Consider the following 24,500-nt stretch of genomic DNA (forward strand, 5'->3'; position numbering starts at 1 on the left):
TGTTCCAGAAGCATTCTCTTCTGACGTTTCACCCACATTTATGGCAGGCATTCTCAGAGGTTGTGAGGTTTGTTGGAAACTAGACAATTGCGGTTTATATATCTGTCGAAGGTCCAGAGTGAGAGAAAGGACTTTTGTCTGAGGCAAATGTGAATGTTGCAACTGGCCACCTTGATTAACATTGAATGGCCTTGACACTTCAAAGCCTGGCTGCTTCCTGCCTGGAAAATCCTTTGTTAGGGGATGTTAGCTGGCCCTGATTGTTTCTTGTCTGGAATTACCCTGTTTCAGAGTGTTGTTCTTTAAGTACTGTCCTGATTCTAGAGTTTTTTTAAATATTGGTAGCAAGATTTCTATTGAAATTGTTCACATGTTTGTGGATTTCAATGGCTTCTCTGTGTAGTCTAATACCAGTAAAACTGGCTACCAGTATCAAAAAACTAGGGACAGTAAATAAAGAGCAACGCTCAAAAAATAGGGGAATTCCAGACAGGAAACAATCAGGGCCAGCTAACACCTCCCAACAAAGGATTCCCCCAGGTGGGAAGCAGCCAGGCTTTGTAGCTACAAGGCCATTCAGTGCTAATCAAGGTGTCCAGTTATAACATTCACACTTGCCTCAGACAGACAGGAGTTCTTTCTCCCACCCTGGACTTTCCACAGATATATAAACCTCACTTGCCTAGTTTCCAACAGACCTCACAACCTCTGAGGATGCCTGTCATAGATGTGGGTGAAGCGTCAGGAGAGAATGCTTCTGGAACATGGCCATACAGCCCAGAAAACTCACAGCACCCCAATATTGTGGATTAATCATCACTTTATCCCAGAACTATGACATTTAGTAGCTAATGCTTCATATCTTTCATTAATCACTAATACGCTTTCTAAAATCTAATTCAGTTACATTTAAACTGGAAATCTACAATTGTGGTTGGCGTTTTCCAGCTTCATTTTGGTAAGAATTTTAGGATATGCATGTAACATAACTTTAAAGGTCAATTTGACCTAAATTTAAGAGTTTATTTTCTCCCCGAAGGATTAGCAAAAAGCCCAAAGCAGATTTGCAACAATCCAAGAAAAATGCACTGGAAAACATGAACTGTGGGTCTTTTGCACATTTAGTCATTTAACTAAATAATAACTTACCGTACGTTTGGAATTCAGTTCAAATATCAATTTTGATCAGATTCAAAAGTGCTATTTTTATTAGAAAAATTCTAATGTAATTGACTCTTCTACACTGCCATACAAAATCCAGATTATCTGCTTTACACTGGATTATATGGCAGTGTAGAAGGGACCAGTGTGGTGTTGTGCTTTGACAGTTAGACTACAGCCTCTTCCACACTGTCCTATATCCCAGAATCTGATCCCATATTACCTGCTTATCCCACATGATCTGGCAGTGGAGACTCATATAATTCATTTAAAGCAGATAACCCAGGATCAAATCCTGGGATATAGGGCAGTGTAGATGGGGCCTAGGAGCCCCCGATGGCGCAGTGGGTTAATCTGCTGAGCTGCTGAACTTGCTGACTGAAAGGTTGACAGTTTGATTCCGGGGAGCTGGGTGAGCTCCCACTGTTAGCCCCAGCTTTTGCCAACCTAGCAGTTCTCAAACATGAAAATGTGAATAGATCAATAAGTACCACTCAGACGGGAAGGTAACGGCACTATGCAGTCATACCGGCCACATGACCTTGGAGGCGTCTATGGACAACGCCGGCTCTTTGGCTTAGAAATGGAGATAAGCACCAATCCCCAGAGTTGGAAACGACTAGACTTAATATCAAGGGAAAACCTTTACCTTTACTAGAAGGGTACTAGGACACTAGGAAACCAGGGTTCAAATCCCCTCATGGCCATGGAAGCCCCTTGGTGACCTTGGGTAAGTCACACTTTCTCAACTTCAGAGAAAGATAAGAGAAAATCCCCACTGAAAAAAATCTTGCCAAGAAAACCCTGCAATAGGGATGGATCACTGTAAATCAGAAAAGACTAGAAAACATGCAAGAATAATGGTGAAAACGCAACTGATTCTGCTTAGTTCCTGTGACTGTTTTAGTTTTATTTAGTTGTTACACTAAAAGCCAGCAGCATAGCTTCTAAGGGCTAATGCATTTGGCTCAGAGCTTGGAAATATTATTATTATGGATTAAAAATTCTGACTCTCCACCCATTTGTCACAAAAATTACCTTTCCAAGCTCTGTTTTAGCCCTTCATAAAGTCACAGAGCAACTTGTGGTTTCCCAGACGGGAGATCTATTGACAATGAGGTGACCCCAGTGAAATTATGGACTGAAGCTAGTATGCAAAGGCAACTAAGGTACAGTGGTTTGAGTGAGTATTGGCTTAGGAGAACAGAGTTTAAATCCCTACTTGGCCCTGAAAACCCCAATGGATGACCTTGGACAAGTCACACATTATAAACCTCAAATGAATGCAATGACACCCCCCCCCCCCCCCCGAACAAATCTTGCCAATAAAAGCCCATTGTAGGTTTGTCTTAGGGTTGCACTAAGCAAAAGATCGCTTGAATGCACATAAAAACAACCAATATAATGGGATTCATAATCCAACACCACCTGGAGTAATGTGTTGTCGAAGGCTTTCATGGCCAGAATCACTGGGTTACTATGAGTTTTCCTGGCTGTATGGCCATGTTCCAGAAGCATTCCGGAAAACTCACAGCAACCCAACCAATATACTGTCTGAGACCACTGGCCCCTCTGGCCCAATATTGGCAATGGTTCTTCAGGATTTCAATGAGGATCCATTCTCTGGTACCACTCTCTGGTGGTCTCCCTTCCAATTACTAACCAGGAAACCCCTACTTAACTACCACAGTCAAACGAGCTGTTGTGGCAGATAGGAAAGATAAACACCAACAGGATGATGATCGCTCACAGTTTGATTTTAGACCAATTCGTCAGGGTTCTAAATTGTGCAGAACTTCCTTGAGTAGGAAAAGCAGTACACATTGATGAGAGGTTATAAGCTGAAGATGTAAAGGTTGGGAAAGCAGTGCAACAGCAGAAATAGAGCTAAAGACACAAACCTTTTTTGCACTTGGGTTGTTCTTGTATGTGCATAAATTCTGGAACATAGAAACAACAAGCACTTGGGGTGCTCCTTAACAATCATGAGAGTCCAGGGCAGTGGTTCTCAACCTGTGGGTCCCCAGATGTTTTGGCCTTCAACTCTCAGAAATCCTAACAGCTGGTAGCCTGGCTGGGATTTCTGGGAGTTGTAGGCCAAAACACCTGGGGACCCACAGGTTGAGAACCACTAGTCTAGGGACCCTTCCCTGGGATGGCCAAAGTTGGGAATCTGTTTCACAGACAAGAATGTATGTGGCCAAACAACATGTGGCTCCCTCGCTACCTTCCTTCAGGAAACAACTGAAAACTTGGATGTTTCGGCAGGCCTTTGGAGATACAGTCATTAATTAATCAGCCCCAGAGGGTTTTTAATAATCTATCCCGTTTTTATTATGATTTTACCATTTATGTGTTTTAAATGCAATTTTTATCCTGTATTTTTGTTTTAATTGATATATTGTATTACTGTTTTATCTTTTTATAGTGTGATTTGTATTATGTTGCTTATGTTTTGTTCTATGTTGTTTGGGCCTCTGCCCCATGTAAGCTGCCCCGAGTCCCCATGGGGAGATGGTGGCGGGGGTATAAATAAAGTTTTTTATTATTATTATTATTATTATTATTATTATTATTATTATTATTATTATCATCATCATCATCATAATAATGTGGTCAAGAATGCAAAGGTGTTGAATGAGGAAGACCACGCCAGCTAAAAGTGGCTGTAGCAGCTTGCTTTTGCTGATTATTAGATTGTTATGATTATTAGATAGTTATGAATTAAAGACAGACTTTTTAAATTTAGGATCATTACCAGCTTTATCATTTAGCATGTAGGAAGACTAAATATAAGAAAAGTGTTGCTTTATTGAACTGACAGCATTAACAGACTGAGTACACATTCCAAGCTATGAAAAGGATCAGATCTGTCTGGTGCCTTTTAGAATATTTAGGCATCTTATATCACTAAAAGACTATAATGTTCCACTGCTGGGGGGAAATGTGAGTTTTGCCATTTATGATATCAACTTCATGCCTTCGTATCCATCTGTGTAAATATACCAATATGCTACCAGAATAAAAACTGAGGGACTTTAACACGTGTTGCTTGTTGCCTGTGGAAACCAGGACTTGGAGCAATGGTTTCAAATTATAGGGAAGGAGATTCCAACTGAACATTAGGAAGAACTTCCTGACTGTAAATGCTGTTCAGCGGTGGAACTCTCTGGAGTGTAATGGAAGCTCCTTCCTGGATGGCCTTCTGTTGGGGGTGCTTTGATTGTGTTTTTCATACATGAGAAGAGAGTTGGACTAAATCAGTGGTTCTCAACCTGGAGTCCCCAGATGTTTTTGGCCTACAACTCCCAGAAATCCCAGCCAGTTTACCAGTTGTTAGGATTTCTGTGAGTTGAAGGCCGAAAACATCTGGGGATCCCAGGTTGGGAACCATTGGACTAGATCAGGGGTCCCCAAACTAAGGCCCGGGGGCCGGATGCGGCCCTCCAAGGTCATTTACCTGGCCCCCGCCCTCAGTTTTATAATATAATATTTTTATATCAGTTTTAATAATATAATATATTGTATATACAAATAATATTGATAATAATATTATGTTATACAATATAATACTAATAGTAATACCATATAATAATATTAATTATATGTTATATATTACATATTATATAATAGTATAGTGGTATAGTTCAATATAGTAATATATAATGCTACTATTGTGTTATGCTAATAATATATTGTATGTACATACAGCTGCTCTGAGTCCCCTTCGGGATGAGAAGGGTGGGATATAAATGTAGTAAATAAATGCAGTAAATAAATAATTAATTTTAGACTTAGGCTCGGCCAAAGTCTGAAATGACTTGAAGGCACACAACAACAACAATCCTAATTCACTTGACTATCTCATTGGCCAGTAGCAAGCCCACACTTTCCATTGAAATCCTGATAGGTTTATGTTGGTTAAAATTGTTTTCATTTTTAAATATTGTATTGTTTTTTCATTGTTGTTGTTGTTGCACTACAAATAAGACATGTGCAGTATGCATAGGAATTTGTTTTGTTTTTTTCAAATGATAATTCGGCCCTTCAACAGTCTGAAGGATTGTGGACCGGCCCTCTGCTTCAAAAGTTTGGGGACCCCTGGACTAGATGGTTTATGTTGCTTCTTTCAACTCCTACAATTCTATGAAATTTCCTACACAAATATTAAAGGTACAGGAGCCTTCTCTAGTCTTCAGTATGGCAACTCTAGGAATGGATTTACACCCTGACCCAGAATATGCATCAAATGCCGTTGTTGTTGTTGTTGTTGTTGTTGTTGTTGTTGTTGTTGTTGTTGTTGTTGTTGAAAACCCTTCTTGAATTCTCACAGCCAAAGTGTAGCAGAAGCCAACTGTCTTCCTGCTTCACATCCTGTTGACTCATTTTTGGTTTGTGACCCATGAGCTGAGAAACCCGATGACACTGATTGCGCTTGTAAAACATCCACATGAATGGGGGATATCATTGCTGCTGCGGGAATTCCTAGGGATTTTTGTGCTGGGAAATTTACTAGAAAGATCAAAGGGAGCTGTACCTATGATGGGGAGCAGATTGAGGAGAATGGGCTCACACCTGCATTTTGGCCTCTGACCTCCAGAACAGCCTGGGGCTTTCCACGGCAAGGAATCAAAAGAAAGGTGAACCAGAAGACACTCTAAGAAAAGGGGTGAAATTGCCAGTCGCTGCTTGTTGGGACTTAGAAGACAGTCAATGCAGGACTCGACCCAAGCCTATCATAGAGGCAGGTGGTTCGATCCATCTTTTCAGAGCAATAACATAAAGTGAAAGCCAATAAAATGCAGCAGTGTAAATGTAAATAGGACCTTAGGATGCTGCGAAGACATGGGATTGAATAAAACACACTCTTAGGCTAAGAGAAAGGCAATGAAAAACATCCTCTGAATAAATCTTGCTGAGAAAAACCTGTGATAGGCTCACTGAGGCTGGATCTACACTGCCCTATATCCCAGGATCTGATCCCAGATTATCTGACAGTGTACACTTATTTAATCCAGTTTAAAGCAGATAACCTGGGATCAGATCCTGGAATATAGGGAAGTGTAGATCCAGCCTAACATCAGTCAGAACTGACTTGAAGGCGCACAACAACAACCACACTTTATTTCCATTTGCATCCAAGGCCCATGTGTGACACCACTGAGATCTTTTTGTTCCCTCTGCTTTTGGAGAGCTGACCTTTGTGCCTTGAGCGCAAATTGTTGTGGAAACTCCCTTCCACTTCAAAAACAGCTCAGCCTCAGGCTTTATGGGGGAAGGAGGGGGCGGGGGGGGGGGCGAAATAACTGTTGTTTGCGGAAAAAGAAAGTTTTGGGATCCTAGCTGAGAGAATTACACAGTGCTCCAGTCATTCCAAATCGCTTAAGACAAACAAGAGGACAGGTTGGACTAAACAACTGCACCAAAAAGATGGATGTTGACCAATGGCTTCAATCTCTCTGCTATTTCCAGAAACCAGGTCTCGGAGACAAGATTCAGTTTCTTAATATTAAGGTCAAAAAGAGTCACAGTATTTTCATTTGATACTAATTTATAATATTGTTGTTACACGTCTTCAACTCCAAATAAGACAAACTTTAGGGTTTTCTTAGGAGCTGCGGTGGTGCAATGGATTAAACCCTTGTGCCAGCTAAACTGATGACCTGAAGGTTGGGTTGCTGACCTGAAGGTTGTCGATTCGAATCTGCGAGATGGGGTGAGCTCCGATCTGTCAGCTCTAGCTTGCAGGGACATGAGAGAAGCCTCCCAGCTATTATATCCAGCTGTCCCAGAGCAACATTTCTGTAGACAGCCAATTCTCTCACACCAGAAGCAACTTGCAGTGTGTTTTCAAGTCACTTCTGACACGATTTTTTTTAAAAGGGTTTTCTTGAAAAAAATATTCAAAAGAAGGGTATTATATGTTTATGTGTCAATATTCTGCTTCAGTGCAACCCTATGAATGTCATCATGTTTTCTCTCTAAGCAAGGAATATTCATAAGTGATTTTGCCAGCCTCTGAAAGATAATTCAAAATCCCGGAAAAGTGAATTCCATGGGAAAATACGTTTTAAAATAAGTTTAAAAAAACACACACATTGGGGGGTTCTTTCCCATCTCTTGTTCATGAGGAAGGATCAATGATAAGTGCCCCCCTTTTCATATTTTAAAGATGATTTTAACTATTATAAAGAAGATAAGTTACTTAAGAAAAAAACCTCTGATCACTTTCAAATATGTAACCATTAGCCAATAGCTACAGTAGCCACTGCCAGCTGATGAATCCCTTGGACAAAAAGGGGGAGTGGGGACTATTTAAGTGAGAAAATGAAGGCTATATTCTTAGTTAATGAAAGCTATACTCTTCGGTAATATCCTGATGAAGATCAAAGAGACGCATAAAGAAAGCTACGTAATGAAAGTCAGGAATAACTGGAAACTTCACTGGCACAGAAAAGCAAAGCCATGGAATGGTTTACAGCAGGGGTCCCCAAACTAAGGCCCGGGGGCCGGATGCGGCCCTCCAAGGTCATTTACCTGGCCCCCGCCGTCACTTTTATAATATAATATTTTTATATTATTTTAAATAATATAATATATTGTATATACATATAATATTGATAATAATATTATAATGTTATACAATATAATACTAATAATAATACCATATAATAATATTAATTATATGTTATAAAAAGGTTTCCCCTGACATTAAGTCCAGTCATGTCTGACTCTGGGGGTTGGTGCTCATCTCCATTTCTAAGCCGAAGAGCCAGCGTTGTCCGTAGACACCTCCAAGGTCATGTGGCCGGCATGACTGCATGGAATGCCGTTACCTTCCTGCCGGAGCGGTACCTATTGATCTACTCACATTTGCATGTTTTCGAACTGCTAGGTTGGCAGGAGCTGGGGCTAACAGCGGGTGCTCATTCCACTCCCGGGATTTGAACCTGGGACCTTTTGGTCCACAAGTTCAGCAGCTCAGTGCTTTAACACACTGTGCCATCAGGGGGCCCCATTATATGTTATATATTACATATAATATTACAGTATAGTGATATAGTTCAATATAGTAATATATAATGCTAATATTGTGCTATGCTAATAATATATTGTATGTACATACAGCTGCTCTGAGTCCCCTTCGGGGTGAGAAGTGCGGGATATAAATGTAATAAATAAATGTAGTAAATGAATAAATAAATAATTTTAGACTTAGGCTCGCCCAAAGTCTGAAATGACTTGAAGGCACACAACAACAGCAATCCTAATTAACTTGACTATCTCATTGGCCAGAAGCAGGTCCACACTTCCCATTGAAATCCTGATAGGTTTATGTTGGTTACAATTGTTTTCATTTTAAAATATTATATTGTTTTTTCATTTTTGTTGGGGTTTTTTCTCACTACAAATAAGACATGTGCAGTGTGCACAGGAATTTGTTCGTTTTTTTTTTTTCCAAATGATAATTCGGCCCCTCCGCAGTCTGAAGGATTGTGGATCGGCCCTCTGCTTTAAAAGTTTGAGGACCCCTGGTTTACAGGGTGATACAAATTAAGTATCCCTTAACCAAAGGGCTAAAGACTAGGACTGCTTTGGATTTGGGATTTCCCCCCCCCCCCCCCCCCCCCGATTTTAGTGAGCTGTTAATGGTTAGGCCTGTTAAGGTTTAAGGTGTTAACTAAAGATGTAGAAACTAAATTACCCATTCAGATACCTTTCAAAGCATAGCCTTTTGGGACTCTTGCTTCTTCAGAATGCAAACATGAATGCTTTCCCTTGAAAAAATGCTTTCAAGAAGAAGCAGTATAATAATATTGAGTAAAGATGAAATGGATTTTTTAAAATGGTGATTCCCCAAAATACTATCTGCCAAATCTAATCAAACTATACGTTAGAGCTAAGTATACACAAACAGACAACAACTCTATTATGGGGTGTATGTATGGGGTGCATTATGAGGTTTACTGTATGTATGGGTAAGTGTGTATGTTTTGTATGGTCAAAATTGACTAATCAATAAAGAGTTGTTGTTGTTGCTATTATGGGGGTGGAAAGCAAATAAGCCAAGCCATACAAATATATTATGGAAGAAGGCATGCTAGAAAACAACAGAAATACCTCCCCAATAAGTAAGTTGTTAATCAACTTCACAACAGAGAAATTGGCCTTCTACCTATGCTTGAGTGTTGAAATCAGCTGGGAAGGTCCTGCTCTCGGTCCCATCACCGTCACAAGCACAACTGATAAGGATGAGAGACAGGGCCTTCTCGGTGGTGGTACCCCAACTGTGGAAATTCCTTCACAGAGAAATTAGATCGGCTCCCTCCCTCCTGATGTTCAGAAAACAACTCAAAACCTCGTTATACAAGCAGGCATTTGGCAAATGATAACACTACTGAAGCAGCTAAATGACAACCACAGGATTGGTGCAATGTCTAGTGTGTCCAAGATGTCTAATATGTTTTATGTTTATGTTGATGTGTTGTCGAAGGTTTTCATGGCTGGAATCACAGGGTTGTTATGTGTTTTCTGGGCTGTATGACCATATTCCAGAAGCATTCTCTCCTGACGTTTCACCCACATCTGTGGCAGGCATCCTCAGAGGTTGTGGAAAAAACTAAGCAAGGAAGGTTTATACATCTGTGGAAGGTCCAGGATGGGAGAAGGAACTCTTGTCTGTTGGAAGCCAGTGTGAAGCTAAGTGTATTGTTTTAATCTATTTCTGTAAACCGCTCAGAGCCAAACTGGGAGTAGCAGTATACAAGCCTAATAAATAAATAAATAAATAATGTGTCAATGTTTTAATTAATCACCTTGATTAGCATTAATGGCCTTGCCAGATTCATGTCCTGGCTTCTTCCTCCAGGTAATAAAATCAATATGTTTAAGATCTTTTTATGCACCTTTCACTCAAATTCCTGTAGAAAATTTATTCTGTTTGACACCAGTGTGATGGGAATGAAATAATGGCATTTCCTCCCCTTGAACAATCATCAGTTTAAAAGAAAAGAAAGTGTGGAGGTCTTGGGTGTAACCATTCAACAGAATCCAGGGTTTTCTCCCTCTCTGCTTATGTCAGTCCAAAAACCACGCTAAGGACATAACTTTTTTCAGATGACAACTCCCAGAATTAGAGGTGGAGACTGTGATTCAATCCAAAAAGTAATTTTGTCACAACTTTCTAAAAAGCCACTCAACAAAAAGATACCGCTTGCCACACAAAATTGCCACAGTATACCTTTTTTATCATGAACACTTTTCTTTTCACTTCTTTTGAGAGAAATATCCTTGTCTATGATTTCTATTTCTGTCTGGATTGTGGTGAAATGATGCATGACTAGGACCTTAAGATGAAATTCATCACATCACCGCAAATCCAGTGCTCAGACTAACAAGAGCAAAGAAGCAGGGCACTGAAGTCTACAACCCTAATTCCTCCCATATTTTTTTTCTAGATCCTTGCCCCTTGGTTCTAAAACAATATTTAAAAAACACGGTGCCCTAGGGGTAAGATGAAGCAGGTTACAACTTGTGGACTACTCGGTCACCCACATATACTTGTATACAGTTTACTTTGTATAATGTACAAAACCAGTCAATATTATGGTTGTTTGTTACTCTCCACTGCAACTATGTTTTGATTGAACCTTATCTTAACTATCAAGGTCAGCCCTACCATTAGGCAAAGTGAAGAAGTTGCCTCTGGTGGGAGAAATTATATTCCCTGAGAAAGTATCTCCCTGTTTTGAAAGAACCAGAGTGTGTGGTGCAGAGCATTTCCTGCACCTGCCAAAATAGCCGGCTGTCCTCATGTGTGATAGAGCACTGTTTCTGAAACTGTGGGTCCCGGCCCCAAATGGAGTCCCTTCAGTTCAATGTTGGGGTTCCAGAAATTGGCTAAGCTAAGGTTTTCTGAATGTCACCTAATGGCTGCTTTACATGAATCTATTGTGCAGCATTTACATTGGACTCTGCAGACTGTACTTCATAAAAAGAACAATCATCCTGTTTAGTAAGCCTTGCAAATGCTGATTTGTTATTAGTAAATGTTTGATTTTTTTATACCTATGTTATACATCTATATACCTGGGTTCACGTAAAAATGACTCAGGCTAAAATGGGTCCCGAGTGGACAAATTTAAGAAGCCTATGGTTTCATCACCACAGTTGAAGAGGGTTTCAGATGAAAATACAGTAGGTTTATCTCTAAAAACGTGAGGCAGCCAATTTTGTCCTCTATTTCAAGCAGCTGAAGACTTTTTAGCTGACTCAGCTGACTATACAGATAGCATGTAGAGATAAAGTTGCCCAAACTTCTCTAGAAAGCCTTCAGGAAGACAAACTCAGAATAGTTCACATGTTCCTCAGAATAAAGTGTTGAAAGTCCTGACATGGTAGAATGAACTGCACCTTGATAAGTGAGGGAAACAATGCTATAATTCTCTCTTTCATTAAAAAAACAAAAACAAAATACCTCTGCAAGGGAAATGGATGGAGTGCAAACATTTTCCCCCTTAGGCACTAGTTTTTATTTTTATATGCAGGAGATCATTGAAAAATGGCACACTTCCCCTGATGTCTGAAGTGACACAATTGCTCTACCATTTCAGAATTTTAACTCATTTTGTTTGAATGTTTCACTCCTTATCCTCTGTTCCTCTATCTCACCTTTATTAAATTGTAAACCTGTGGAAATATGAATATTGTGACTACAATGTCCACCCCCAACTGAAGCAGCATTGTACCTGGCTGTTGTCTTCTTTATGATTGACACCGCAAACATTTTATTCTCATACATATTTACTGTTGGGTGAAAAAAAATAGCGCTGTTATCATTCATGCTCTATAAACCACTGAATTGGCCCTGAAATACCTGCTGGTTGGGAAAGGTTAGAAGATCCAGCTTGCCACTTTCTGCGCTGGGACATAGGACAAACAAAAAACTTCTCAAGTGGATTAAAAAGACACAAGCCAATTTGCTTGTGGGCACAATTCAAAGTGCTAGTCATGACCTATAACACTTTAACTTGTCGGGATCTAGACTATCTGAAATACTGTGTTTCTCCATATGAACCTGCCAGAGTTTTAAAATAGCTGGAAATTAGCCTTATCTTGGTTCTATTACCATCACAGTTTTGGTGAGGACATGAAAAATGGGGTAGATCAGCTGTCTCTCTACTCTCCTTATGCCAGCCAGAAAAAAAAAGGCATGTAGTGATTCATTGGTAACAGGGAAGTAATTTGCATGGGTATATGTGTGTTTCCTGTATTTTTAACTTTATGGTTATATTTTTAAAATAATTTTATATATTTTAAAAATTTAGTGGCATTTTAGTATGATAACTAGCTGTGCCCAGCCACGCGTTGCTGTGGCAAAGAGGTGGTGGTATTGGTTAAAAATTGTTGTGTAATTTTTATTTGACGTTATTTGCAATTTTTTATTAATTTTATTGTAAGTTATATTTTTATTTATTATATTTTATTATTTTCTTGTATTATTTTTAGTTATTTTCTGTTATTATAGTATTTTATTGTATTAATTTTTAGTGTTTTTTATTATTTTTATTGGGTTGCTAGGAGACCAAGTTGGAGGAGCTTAGCCTTCTAACTGGCAGCAATTGGATAAAAGCAATTATTCCTCTCTCTCTAATTAGGACTTTATTTTTCTTTTCTTTTTGTTGTATCAACCTAGAGGCGTGGATGATGGGTTGTGTTGTCAAATTTCGAGGTTGGGGGGCCTGTAGTTTTGTTGTTTTTTGGGTCGCCGTGATGCCATCACTCTTTTATATATATAGATGTGTTTAACTGTTCAAACTTTTTATTACCATATTTCTTCAATTCTAATATGCCATCGATTGTAAGTCACACACTAATTTCAATGCAACCAATAGATAAAAGACACACACACACACACATTCACGATTCAAAGGTGCACCCTATTTTTAGAGGTGTTTACCTGTGGAATAAAAGAAATACAGTTTCTGGGTTTTTTTCTTACTGTTGTGCTTTTGTACGCTATCGTGAGGGCCATATCAAGAGAAAACTGTGATAGATAAATAAATGACTAAATAAATAAACAAATGATCAGTGAACAAGCAAAAGTCCGTAACAGAGTGTTTGGCTTTGATCCAAAAAAAGGAAAAGGAAAAAAGTGAGAAATCAATGTGTGAGGGATGCCATTGACACACAAAGACAATCACATCATGATGCTGCTACAATGGGTGCCCCCTTACTTCCTGGATAACAGCAGAGGTTAATGGTTTCAGTGCCATAAAGCAGGAATTCTGCAGCAATATAAGTTCAAGCGACACTGGGTGATTCAGTGATTGCTGTCAACCTGGATCTAACTGGAATGATCCACATAAAGCTCATCACAAGCCTCACACAAATTGTAATGGGCGGGGAAGAATGTAGGCAGTTAATTAGTGGATCAAAAAATCACAACTAATAAACAGCCTAATTCTATGCCCAGAAGTAAATTACACTGTCTGGTAGCAAGACCTGCTTCCAGCATAACTTTCTTCAATTCATTTCCTCACTTTGGCAAACATGATGACTGATTACAGGCCGTCCCTGAGTTACAAACATCCAACTTACAAATAACTCATAGTTAAGAACAAGGGTGAGACAACAGGAAGTGAGAGAAATCTATCCCTTGGGAGAGAAATTCACACCTGAAAAAGTGTGAATGGGGAAAATGTGTCTCCACTGAAGCTTTTTTTTAAAAAAACAATCCTTGTTTCCACAACAAGCCAATTTTGTCAAAATCCGATGATCACAGGGACAGAAAGTGAGGTGAAATCTTCTGAAGAGGGGCACAGAGAGCAAAACAAACACCACAGGGGTGTTAAACCCTTAGCTATGCTATCCAAAGCTTAGATTTACACTTTAAAATGTACCTGTTCCAGTTTATATACAAATTCAACTTAAGAACAAAACCTACAGAACCGATCTTGTTCGTAACTTGGAGACTGCCTGTACTAAAAGACAGACAGATGTGCCACTCAGCAGCAAAGCCCTAGAAGAAAGGGCAACTGTCTGATAGTGGAAGCATGTTTTTATTTTCTAAATTTAAATTGGTGATGCATTTCATGTGGAGGTGCCTCCAGGCAGTCCCGTTTTAAGGAGTGCCGTTCTGCTACATCTCTGTATTATAAGTAGAGCATGGCACAATCTATTCAACCCTAATGCAGGGATGAGGGGAAATGGTAAAAAGGCTCAGTGGAAGGAGGCAAAATTGTGGGTGGGTTATACAGAGACACACTTGGCAGCCTCTTGGGTGGACAGATACTTTGGGCTCACAAGAAACTTAATCATTTAGTTTTTTCCTTGTGCTACATTGTCAGTTCTCTTCCATCCTTAGAGCATAGTCTCAGCATCACTAAACTAACCCAGTTTTATTTTGCCCAAAGTAGAGAGGAGAACCCAAGACACTCTTGGTTTTTTATTTTGTTGAATCTAAATTCCCCTTTCAAACATGGAGTGCCTATTAGTTTTCCTTGCCCTGTCCATTCTGTGTGTTTATTTCCACACCGCTATCCAAATTTCACAACTCTCTTATCAATTTTTCCTCCATTTTTCTTACTGCCCCTCTCAAAAATTACCTGCATGCTGTAAGAGAAGGGCAAATGAAATCATCACCATCCTGGCATTTTCTTTCCTGTTTCCAAAAAAAAGCCTCACACTTGCTCAGTGCCATGCATGGCCAGTTATTTAAAACAAGAAAGTAAGAACAAGCATTGGCTGCTGGAGGCTTCTATGTCAGGGGACAGTCAACCTGTTGTGAGTTTTAGTCTATACTTTAAAGGAGCCCCTGGTGACACAGCAGGTTAAACTGCTGAGCTTCTGACTGAAAGGCCAGCAATTCGAATCCGGAGAGTGGGGTGAGCTCCTGTTGTTAGCCAGCTTCTGCCAACCTAGCAGTTTGAAAACATGCAGATGTGAGATCAATAGGTACCACTCCGGTGGGAAGGTAACGGCACTCCATGCAGTCATGCCGGTCACATTACCTTGGAGGTGTCCATGGACAATGCTGGCTCTTCGACTTAGAAAGGGTGATGAGCACCAACCCCCAGAGTCAGATGCGACTAGACTTAATGTCAAGAGAAAACCTTTATCTTTTCCTTAAAGCAGATTTGGAATCCTATCTCTCAAATGAATTCAGCGCCATGGAGAGCTCTTTTAAAACCCAGAGTGAATTCACCACTAACATAATGCCAACCAGAGTTAGCATCCTGCTACATCATACTATAGGTAAACATATCCTACTGCTTGGATAGTCCACCAAATAATCCCATCAACCAGTGGTAAGTACAAGGTGTAATAGTTCTCTATAAAAAGAGATGGCTGTGCTGGCCTGTTTCAGAATAAGTCGATATAAAGAAATCCAGTAGCACCTTTCAGACCAATTGGGAAGAAGAAATTTCTGGCATAAGCTTTTGTGGACTTAGTCTAATCTAATGTTCCTATTAATCACCAAAGTGCTGCTTGAATTCTTAAGGTTTCCAATAAGAGGGGGCTGAGTTTTAGTTGCCCCTCTCTCTCTGGTGAAACTTTGCTTTTGTTTCTGGTGATCCTTTCCTCCACCAGCAAGAAGTGGACATTGGACACCACCGAGCAAGGACCAATCTAGCCTTGCATCTGGCTCCCACATTGGGTAACCACCAGATTATCCTGGGAAGCCCACAGGCAGGATATGGGATAATATCATCCTTCTGCTTGTGTTCCTCAGCAACTGTAATAGAGAGGCATACTGCCACTCAGGTTGGATGTAATATAGCATACATACCGCATGACTAATAGCCCTGTTCTCTAGGAATTTCTCTAATAACCTTTTATAGCTGTCCAAGTCAGTGGCCATATTGTGAATAGTGAATGTATTGTGGTAGTATACTATAAAGGTAAAGGTTTCCCCTGATGTTAAGTCCAGTCATGTCTGACTCAGGGGGTTGGTGCTCATCTCCATTTCTAAGCTGAAGAGCCGGTGTTGTCCATAGACATCTCCAAGGTCATGTGGCTGGCATGACTGCATGGAGCGCCGTTACCTTCCAGCCGGAGCGGTACCTATTGATCTACTCACATTGGCATGTTTTCAAACTGCTTGGTTGGCAGGAGCTGGAGCTAACAGTGGCCGCTCACGCCACTCCCGGAGTTTGAACCTGGGACCTTTCGGTCTCCAGCTCAGTGCTTTAACACACTTCGCCACCGGGGCTCCGGTATACTATACACCATATGAAAAAATAACTTATCTACCCTGAAAGGAAGATATGCAAAGATGAGGGGGGGGAGGGAGGATGACATTCTATTTTACTTATGGGTTTTACCCTGTCATTGAACATGTTTCCAGGGCAGATAAAAATCTTATACTAAAATTATTAGAAACAGTGCGTGTGAGAGAGATTTCATCCAAATTGGGAGACAGTTTACAATTAGTCCTTATTACTTATATTTATTTACTACATGTATGTGCTTCCCAGTAGAAAAAAGTTTTCTAAGTAGACATTTTTTTTACTTTAAAAATCACTTTGTTCATTTCTCTCTCAATACTTCTTCCAGTTCTTTCCTTGCAAGAAAACAGCCAACTCTAAAATGGGGAGGGCTGAGGATCATTTCTGCACCATCAATATTTCCCTTAAGGCCGCTGTTGCTTCCTTTTAAAAATGCTCCACATTTTCAAGGCAGGGGAGCTGTGCGTTCCAGGACGTAGGGACAGGAGCAACTGTCGGGAAGTTAGCACAGCAGGAGAAATGCTGCTGCAGCCTTTTCAAAGCAGGCACATGCAGTGGTCAAAGCAATGCCTGCTGCTAATGGCAATACTTCTCCAGAAAGCTGAAACCTTTTCTACATCTCACTTAGAAGGAAGTCAGAACCCCACCAATTCTTGAAAGCAAGAAGACAAAGGAAGAACTGAAAACTGAATCTGACACAATTGCTTCCGAGACACCTCTTAGCTGTTATGTGGCACAATCCCAGTAGCATGCTGGGAACAATTCGGTTCACCTCTCTTCTCTAGTCACTTCTGCCCAGATAGTTGTCAAAATCAAAACCTTTATGGTGAAAGACACTATACTCCAATTATAAGGAAAAGATAATGTTTTTTTAAACGTATCAGAAGCAACTTGAGAACATACTGCAAGACGCTTCTGGTGTGAGAGAATTGGCTGTCTACAGAGATATTGCCCGGGGACGCCCGGATGTGTTACCATCCTGCTGGAAAGCTTCTCTCATGTCCCCTCAAACGAGAGCTGTCAGATGGGAGCTCTCCCTGTATCACGGATTCGAATTGGCAACGTTCAGGTCAGCGTCCCAACATTCAGGTCAGCAATTCAGCAGGCACACCAAGGCTCCCTAAGATAATGGGTGACACTAATAGCTAGGTTGTATATTTTAGAAGAAGAAACTGACAAACTCACCTCTGTGTATTTCTTGCCTAAGAAAGCTATGAACTTGAAGACATTTACATATCAAATAGGGGGGGGGGGGGTTCCCTTCCATTGCAAATAGATTCAGAGCCTGGAAAAGTTACTTTGTTGTGTAACAACACCCAGAATTTCATAACCAGCATGACCAAGACAATGCTGACTTGAGCATTCTGAGAGTTGTTGTCCTTATAAAACTTGTTTTCCAAAGCACTGATATAGGAGGCAGAGCTCTACCCCAGTTAAGACCATACTTTTGTATGGTCTCCCGCACACGTTTATTGTTTTTTGAAAGAGCCACACTATTTCTAAAGGTGTGTGTGTGAATAACATCATTTGTCACCAAATCAGTATGATCTGATATAACCTTTTTCATTTGCTTTATAACAACAGAGTATGGAGCTCAATTTTCAAGGAACATAAGAAGCCGTCTCAGACTTGGGTCCAAATCAAGAGATTTTGTTGCCTGCAGAGGACAAAAAAGGCTGTCCCCTTCCATCTCAGGTACAGAACTTGACCAGAATGGCAATTCTAGACTATTTCCACACCAATAACTGGACAAAATGCTCCACTGTTCCTGAAGGGAAAATGGGAAAAGTGGTGGGGAATTCTCTACAGTCACCAGATGGAATTTGGGGAGTTGGAGTCCTCCAAAAATAAACTTTTTCCAGCTCTGTTGCAGGGTAGCCTACCAAGAACACACAGCTTCATCTTACAACAGAAGGGAACAGCCAGAGGCAACTCATCTGTTTCCATTTCAGATCACATCCCATCCAACATCAGATCACCTGAGGCAAATGTCTTAGCGTGCATCTATGTTGTAAAATGATGCCAGTTTGACACTACTTTAACTGCCACGATTCAATGCAATGGAATCACATGAGCTATAGTTTACTGTTATTGTTTTAATTATATATGCTGTCATTGTATTGTTGTATCTGTTGATCAGGTTTGGTCCCCATGTGAACTGCTCTGAGTCCCCTTGGGGAGATAGAAGCGGGTTATAAATAAATAAATTATTATTATTATTATTATTATTATTATTATTATTATTATAGTTTAGTGAAGAACCAGTTCTCTGTGATAAAAAAGGCTAAAGATCTTGTAAAAGTACAGCTCCTGTGAGTCCACAGCACTGTGCTATGGCAGTTAAAGGGTGTTAAACTAGATTAATTCTACAGTACAGTTGCACCCGTAGTCTGCCTAAAGAGTACAAATCATACCACTGGCATTATGAGCACTGATTGAAAATACCTGTAGAAGTATTTTAGACCTCAAGCATACCTAAAGATACCATGGATTGAAGGTGTGCAAAGCACATGATCTATAAGTGAGCTATGGACTTTCCCCGTAAGAATATAAAGCAGGCAAAGATTGATCATTGAGGGAGAGACGGAGTAGAGAATGCTGGCTTAGAGGGGGGAAAAAAATATGTAAACGGACTTGGGTCAAAATACCAGTGCCCAACTGCAGTGGTGCCATCATAGTGAAAATCACTCCAGTGCTACTTATGTTAATGTCATAAGAATGGCTCAATCTAGACAAACATACTACACAACCCAAATTTAACTATGGATTTAATATACCCCACACATTCAACACTGCTTTTTTATGAGCATTAGATCTTAAGAACTACTTCATCCAGGAGTTAATGGAGTGCAAGAGCCAAGAAGCTGATTTGCAAACCAGGAAGTTACCAGTTCAAATCCTACTTCTGCTTTAGGAAATCTGTCCTCTCTCAGCCCAATTCCCTATCTTGAAAGTATGCTTAAAATAACACTGGCTTACTTTTGTAAATATTAATTAGAGAATGTGCCCGAGCACTCATGCATTATAGAAATAAATTATGATTGACAATTTGAATCCAGTCTCTGGGAAGAACTAAGGCAGGGAAGCAGAAAGGTGGTTCATTCAAGAGGATCAGCCATTGCAGCTCCATGCAAAACAAAGTTCAATTGTGGAATGGTTCATGCAGTGCTGGGATGCCCAACCTGGCATTGTCTGTGTTAAACTACAACTCCCATTGGTTGTAGCCTACCATATTGAAAGGCAGCCCAGATTAGGGAAGATTGCTGTGCGAGACCCAACCAAAATTTCTTGTTGTGTGTATTTGTATACGTTTATGTAGAAACATGCAGAAATCCTTTGAAGGACCATTTTTCCTGTAAGTTTATGTGTTGTCGCTTAAATGTCTTTGGCAACTACTAAAGCCTCACAGACAGACAGACAGACAGACAGACAGACAGACAGACAGAGGCCCTTCTACACTGTCATATAAAACCCAGATTATCTGATTTGAACTGAATTATACGGCAGTGTAGACTCATATTATCCAGTTCAAAGCAGATAATGTAGATTATCTGCTTTGATAATCTGAATTATATGGCAGTGTAAAAGGGGCCAGAGTCTCTTTCTATATACACACACCTCTCTGTGATGCAAATATAGTTCTTACTCAGATCAGATATATCTAACACTCACATCCCTGCTCCTTGTTTTAGTACAACCACAACTTCAGTAGTAGCGACTACTTCTACTTTTCCCGTTTTCAAAGGCGGCACCTTTTAGCCCTCAAGGAGGGGACATCTGTCTCTGAGCTTTTCTTTAATGTGGAACATGACCTTATTAATGCACCTATTTCCATCCTGTATTGCTCTCAGAACTCTTTCTTTCTTTTTTCTTTTAAAAATATCAAACTTCAAACAACTTACTTTTTCCCTTTGGAAGCCATGTGGATGCTAGTTTTATTTTCCAGTCTCGTTAGTCTCTTTTTTTAATTAAAATGTCTCATTATCAGCTTAACCCTTTCGAATCCTCAAATCCCACACATTGTGTCTGGATCTTAAATTTTATTAAAAAAAAAACAGACAGAAGGTTGTAAACAGGAGAGCTGGACAGAGAAAAGAAAATATCTGTCGCCAATAAAATCTGAAAATAGCCCTGAACTGGGATTTTTGTCCTCCGCCGAAACCTAAATATTTGCAAAGACAGTGGCCGAGAAGTTGGTTTTCTGTTATTCCACAATCCACCCTCCAAAAAAGAAGCCGGGGAAACATCTCAGACCAGAAATCAATTTCTCTGCAGCATAGCTCTTCTAGCCCTCTATTTTGGAAAATAAGGCCATTTCCACACAGCTGAATAAAATCCCACATTAACTACTTTGAACTGGAATATATGGCAGTGTGGACTCAGATAACTCAGTTCATAGCAGATATTGTGGGATTTTCTGCCTTGATATTCTGGTTTATATGGCAGTGTAGAAGAGCCCTAAGATTGGAGAAATGTTTCTTGTTATTCTATACTCAAGGAAGGAAGGAATCACAGCTCAAAGATGTAGAAACTGAATAAAAGTTATTTGAAAAATAAAAAAGAGAAAGTCTCAAAGGCACAAAATATTAAATGAGCAGGAGGGCTGCATCAAGTAGACTATATGAAATGTGGAGACCAAACATCCTTGGGTGCATCCACACTGTAGAATTAATGCAGTTTGACACCACTTGTGCTATTCCACACAGCTGAATAAAATCCCACATTTTCTGCTTTGAAATGGAATATATGGCAATATATATGGAATATAAGCCGAAGAGCCGGCGTTGTCCATAGACACCTCCAAGGTCATGTGGCCGGCATGACTGCATGGAACACTGATACCTTCCTGCCAGAGCGGTACCTATTGATCTACTCACATTTGCATGTTTTTGAATTGCTAGGTTAGCAGAAGCTGGGGCTAACAGCGGGAGCTCAGTCCGCTCCCCGAATTCAAACTGGCGACCTTTCGTTCAGCAAGTTCAGCAGTTTAACCCACTACGTCACAGGGGCTCCTAGGACTGAATTAATACATAGGTAATTCATGAATAACCTGGAACTTTTACACGTGTTTACAAGTCTCTAGCCTTCTTTGCCAGATGGTGTGGGTGCCTCAAAAAACTAAGACTCCCAGCATTCCATAACACTGAGCCATGGCAGTGAAAGGGGGGGGGGTCAAAATTACTTTAATTCTAAAGTGTACTCTCCCTCCATCAAGAAGACTTTGTGAAAAGTGGAGACTAAACATCCTTGATCTGTTTTGTTGGTCTCCAAGTACAGTAGAGTCTCACTTATCCAACATAAACGGGCCGGCAGAACGTTGGATAAGTGAATATGGTGGATAATAAGGAGGGATTAAGAAAAAGCCTATTAAACATCAAATTAGATTATGATTTTACAAATTAAGCACCAAAACATAATGTTATACAACAAATTTGACAGAAAATGTAGTTCAATATGCAGTAATACTATGTAGTAATTACTGTATTTACGAATTTAGCACCAAAATATTACGATGTTTTGAAAACATTGACTACAAAAATGCGTTGGATAATCCAGAACGTTGGATAAGTGAGACTCTACTGTAGATTTTTTTTGTTACCCCCTTTTTTTCAAGTCATCTCTAGTTCCTGAAATTAAAAAATTCCCCCAGTGGCATCATCATCATCATTAATAATAATATAATAATTAGCCAGGAGCCTCCGGTGGCTGAGTTTGTTAAAGCGCTGAGCTGCTGAACTTCCAGACCGAAAGGTCCCAGGTTCAAACCCGGGGAGCGGAGTGTGCGCCCACTGTTAGCTCCAGCAACCTAGCAATTCTGCCAACCTAGCAATTTGAAAACATGCTAATGTGAGTAGATCAATAGGTACCGCTCCGGCGGGAAGGTAATGGCGCTCCATGCAGTCATGCTGGCCACATGACCTTGGAGGTGTCTATGGACAACGCCGGTCTCCGGCTTTGAAATGGAGATGAGCACCAACCCCCAGAGTCAGACATGACTGGACTTAGGTAAAGGTAAAGGTTTTCCCCTGACGTTAAGTCCAGTCGTGACCGACTCTGGGGGTTGGTACTCATCTCCATTTCTAAGTCGAAGAACCAGCATTGTCCGTAGACATCTTCAAGGTCATGTGGCCGGCATGACTGCATGGAGCGCCGTTACCTTCCCGCCGGAGCGGTACCTATTGATCTACTCACATTGGCATGTTTTCGAACTGCTAGGTCGGCAGGAGCTGGGGCTAACAGCGGGCGCTCACTCCGCTCCTGGGATTTGAACCTGGGACCTTTCGGTCTGCAAGTTCAGCTGCTTCAGTGCTTTAACACACTTGAAAGGGGTAGTCAAAATTACATTAATTCTAAAATGTATCCTCCCTCCATCCAATGGACTTTGTGAAAAGTGGAGACTAAACGTCCTTGATCTGTTTTGTTGATCTCCAAGTAGTTTTTTTTGTGTTACCCCCCTTTTTTAAAGTCATCTCTAGTACCTGGAATTAAAATGTTCCGGTGGCATCATCATGATCATTATTACTAATAATATAATAATTAGCTAGAAGTGTTCAGGGTCCTTCCACACAGCCATGTAACTCAGTATATCAAGGTAGAAAATCCCACCATATCTGCTTTGAACTGGCTTATCTGAGTCTACACTGCTATATATCCCAGTTCAAAGCAGATCCTGTGGGATTTTATTCAGCTGCGTGGAGAGGACAGAGGAAGGGGTGAGGTGTGGGAAAGAGGAAGTAAAATAGAAAGGCATCTCTCCTTACTTTTCTTTGCCTCCTCACTGGGCTGGATTTTTGAGCTTTAACTTTCGTCCACCTGGTGGGATTTTTTTAAGCCTCCAAGTCCACCGCAGCCTCTCTTTCACGCGTGGCGGCGCCGAGGAGGAGGAGAGGCTTCCTCCCGAAGCGGCGAAGGCATCCCAGTCCCGGCCAGAGAGAGGGGTTTGCGGCGGATTCCTTTGGGGGAAGGAAGCAGACTCCGAAGCAAAGGGCGAAAGAGTTGCTCCGCGGAGTTGGAAGGGACGGGGGCGGAGGGAGGGGAGGAGGAAGGACTCCTCTGCCTTTGCAGGATCCACCCTCTAATTGCAGTCTGGGAGCCTTTGAGGGACCGCTGGTAGCCAGGCAGGGAGGGAGAGCCATGGGGATGCGGGAGAGGAGGAGGAGGAGGAGGAGGGGGAAGCAGCAGAAGAGGGGGAGGAAGACCAAGAAGAGGAGGAGGAAGAAAAGGAGCAGGAGGAGGAGGAAGAGAAAAGAAACATAGAATCATAGAGTTGGAAGAAACCTGGTGGGCCATCCAGTCCAACCCCCTGCCACGAAGAAGGAAAATCACATTCAAAGCACCCCCTACAGATGGCCGTCCAGCATCTGCTTCAAAGCCTCCAAAGAAGGAGCCTCCACCATACTCCGCGGCAGAGAGTTCCACTGCTCTCACACTTCTTCCTAATGTTCAGGTGGAATCTCCTTGCCTCTAGTTTGAAGCCATTGTTCATAGAATCATAGAATCGTAGAGTTGGAAGAGACCTCACGGGCCATCCAGTCCAACCCCCTGCCAAGAAGCAGGAAATCGCATTCAAAGCACCCCCGACAGATGGCCATCCAGCCTCTGCTTCAAAGCCTCCAAAGAAGGAGCCTCCACCACACTCCGCGGCAGAGAGTTCCACTGCTCTCACACTTCTTCCTAATGTTCAGGTGGAATCTCCTTGCCTCTAGTTTGAAGCCATTGTTCATAGAATCATAGAATCGTAGAGTTGGAAGAGACCTCACGGGCCATCCAGTCCAACCCCCTGCCAAGAAGCAGGAAATCGCATTCAAAGCACCCCCGACAGATGGCCATCCAGCCTCTGCTTCAAAGCCTCCAAAGAAGGAGCCTCCACCACACTCCGCGGCAGAGAGTTCCACTGCTCTCACACTTCTTCCTAATGTTCAGGTGGAATCTCCTTACCTCTAGTTTGAAGCCATTGTTCATAGAATCATAGAATAGTAGCGTTGGAAGAGACCACATGGGCAGGGCTGTAACCAGAAAAAAATTTCAGGAGGGGTTTTGAAAATTTCGGGGGGGGGGGCGGTTGAACCCCTAGCACATACCCCTCCCCGCTACAAACCTGTCAATATC

The 24,500-nt window shown here is 41.1% G+C and overlaps 1 protein-coding gene across 1 annotated transcript in view; it reads right to left on the reverse strand.

Moving 5' to 3' along the window:
• The window catches only part of sp7 (Sp7 transcription factor), a 53,784-nt gene extending 29,981 nt beyond the window's left edge, over positions 1 to 23,803 (reverse strand). Inside the window, exon 1 of the mRNA XM_062971602.1 lies at positions 23,153 to 23,803. The gene's annotated coding sequence lies outside the window, so the exon portion shown is untranslated. The remainder of the gene's footprint in view (positions 1 to 23,152) is intronic.
• Positions 23,804 to 24,500: the final 697 nt, after the last annotated feature.

This window comes from Anolis carolinensis, chromosome 2 (assembly GCF_035594765.1).
Source record: "Anolis carolinensis isolate JA03-04 chromosome 2, rAnoCar3.1.pri, whole genome shotgun sequence".
Lineage (NCBI taxonomy): Eukaryota > Metazoa > Chordata > Lepidosauria > Squamata > Dactyloidae > Anolis > Anolis carolinensis.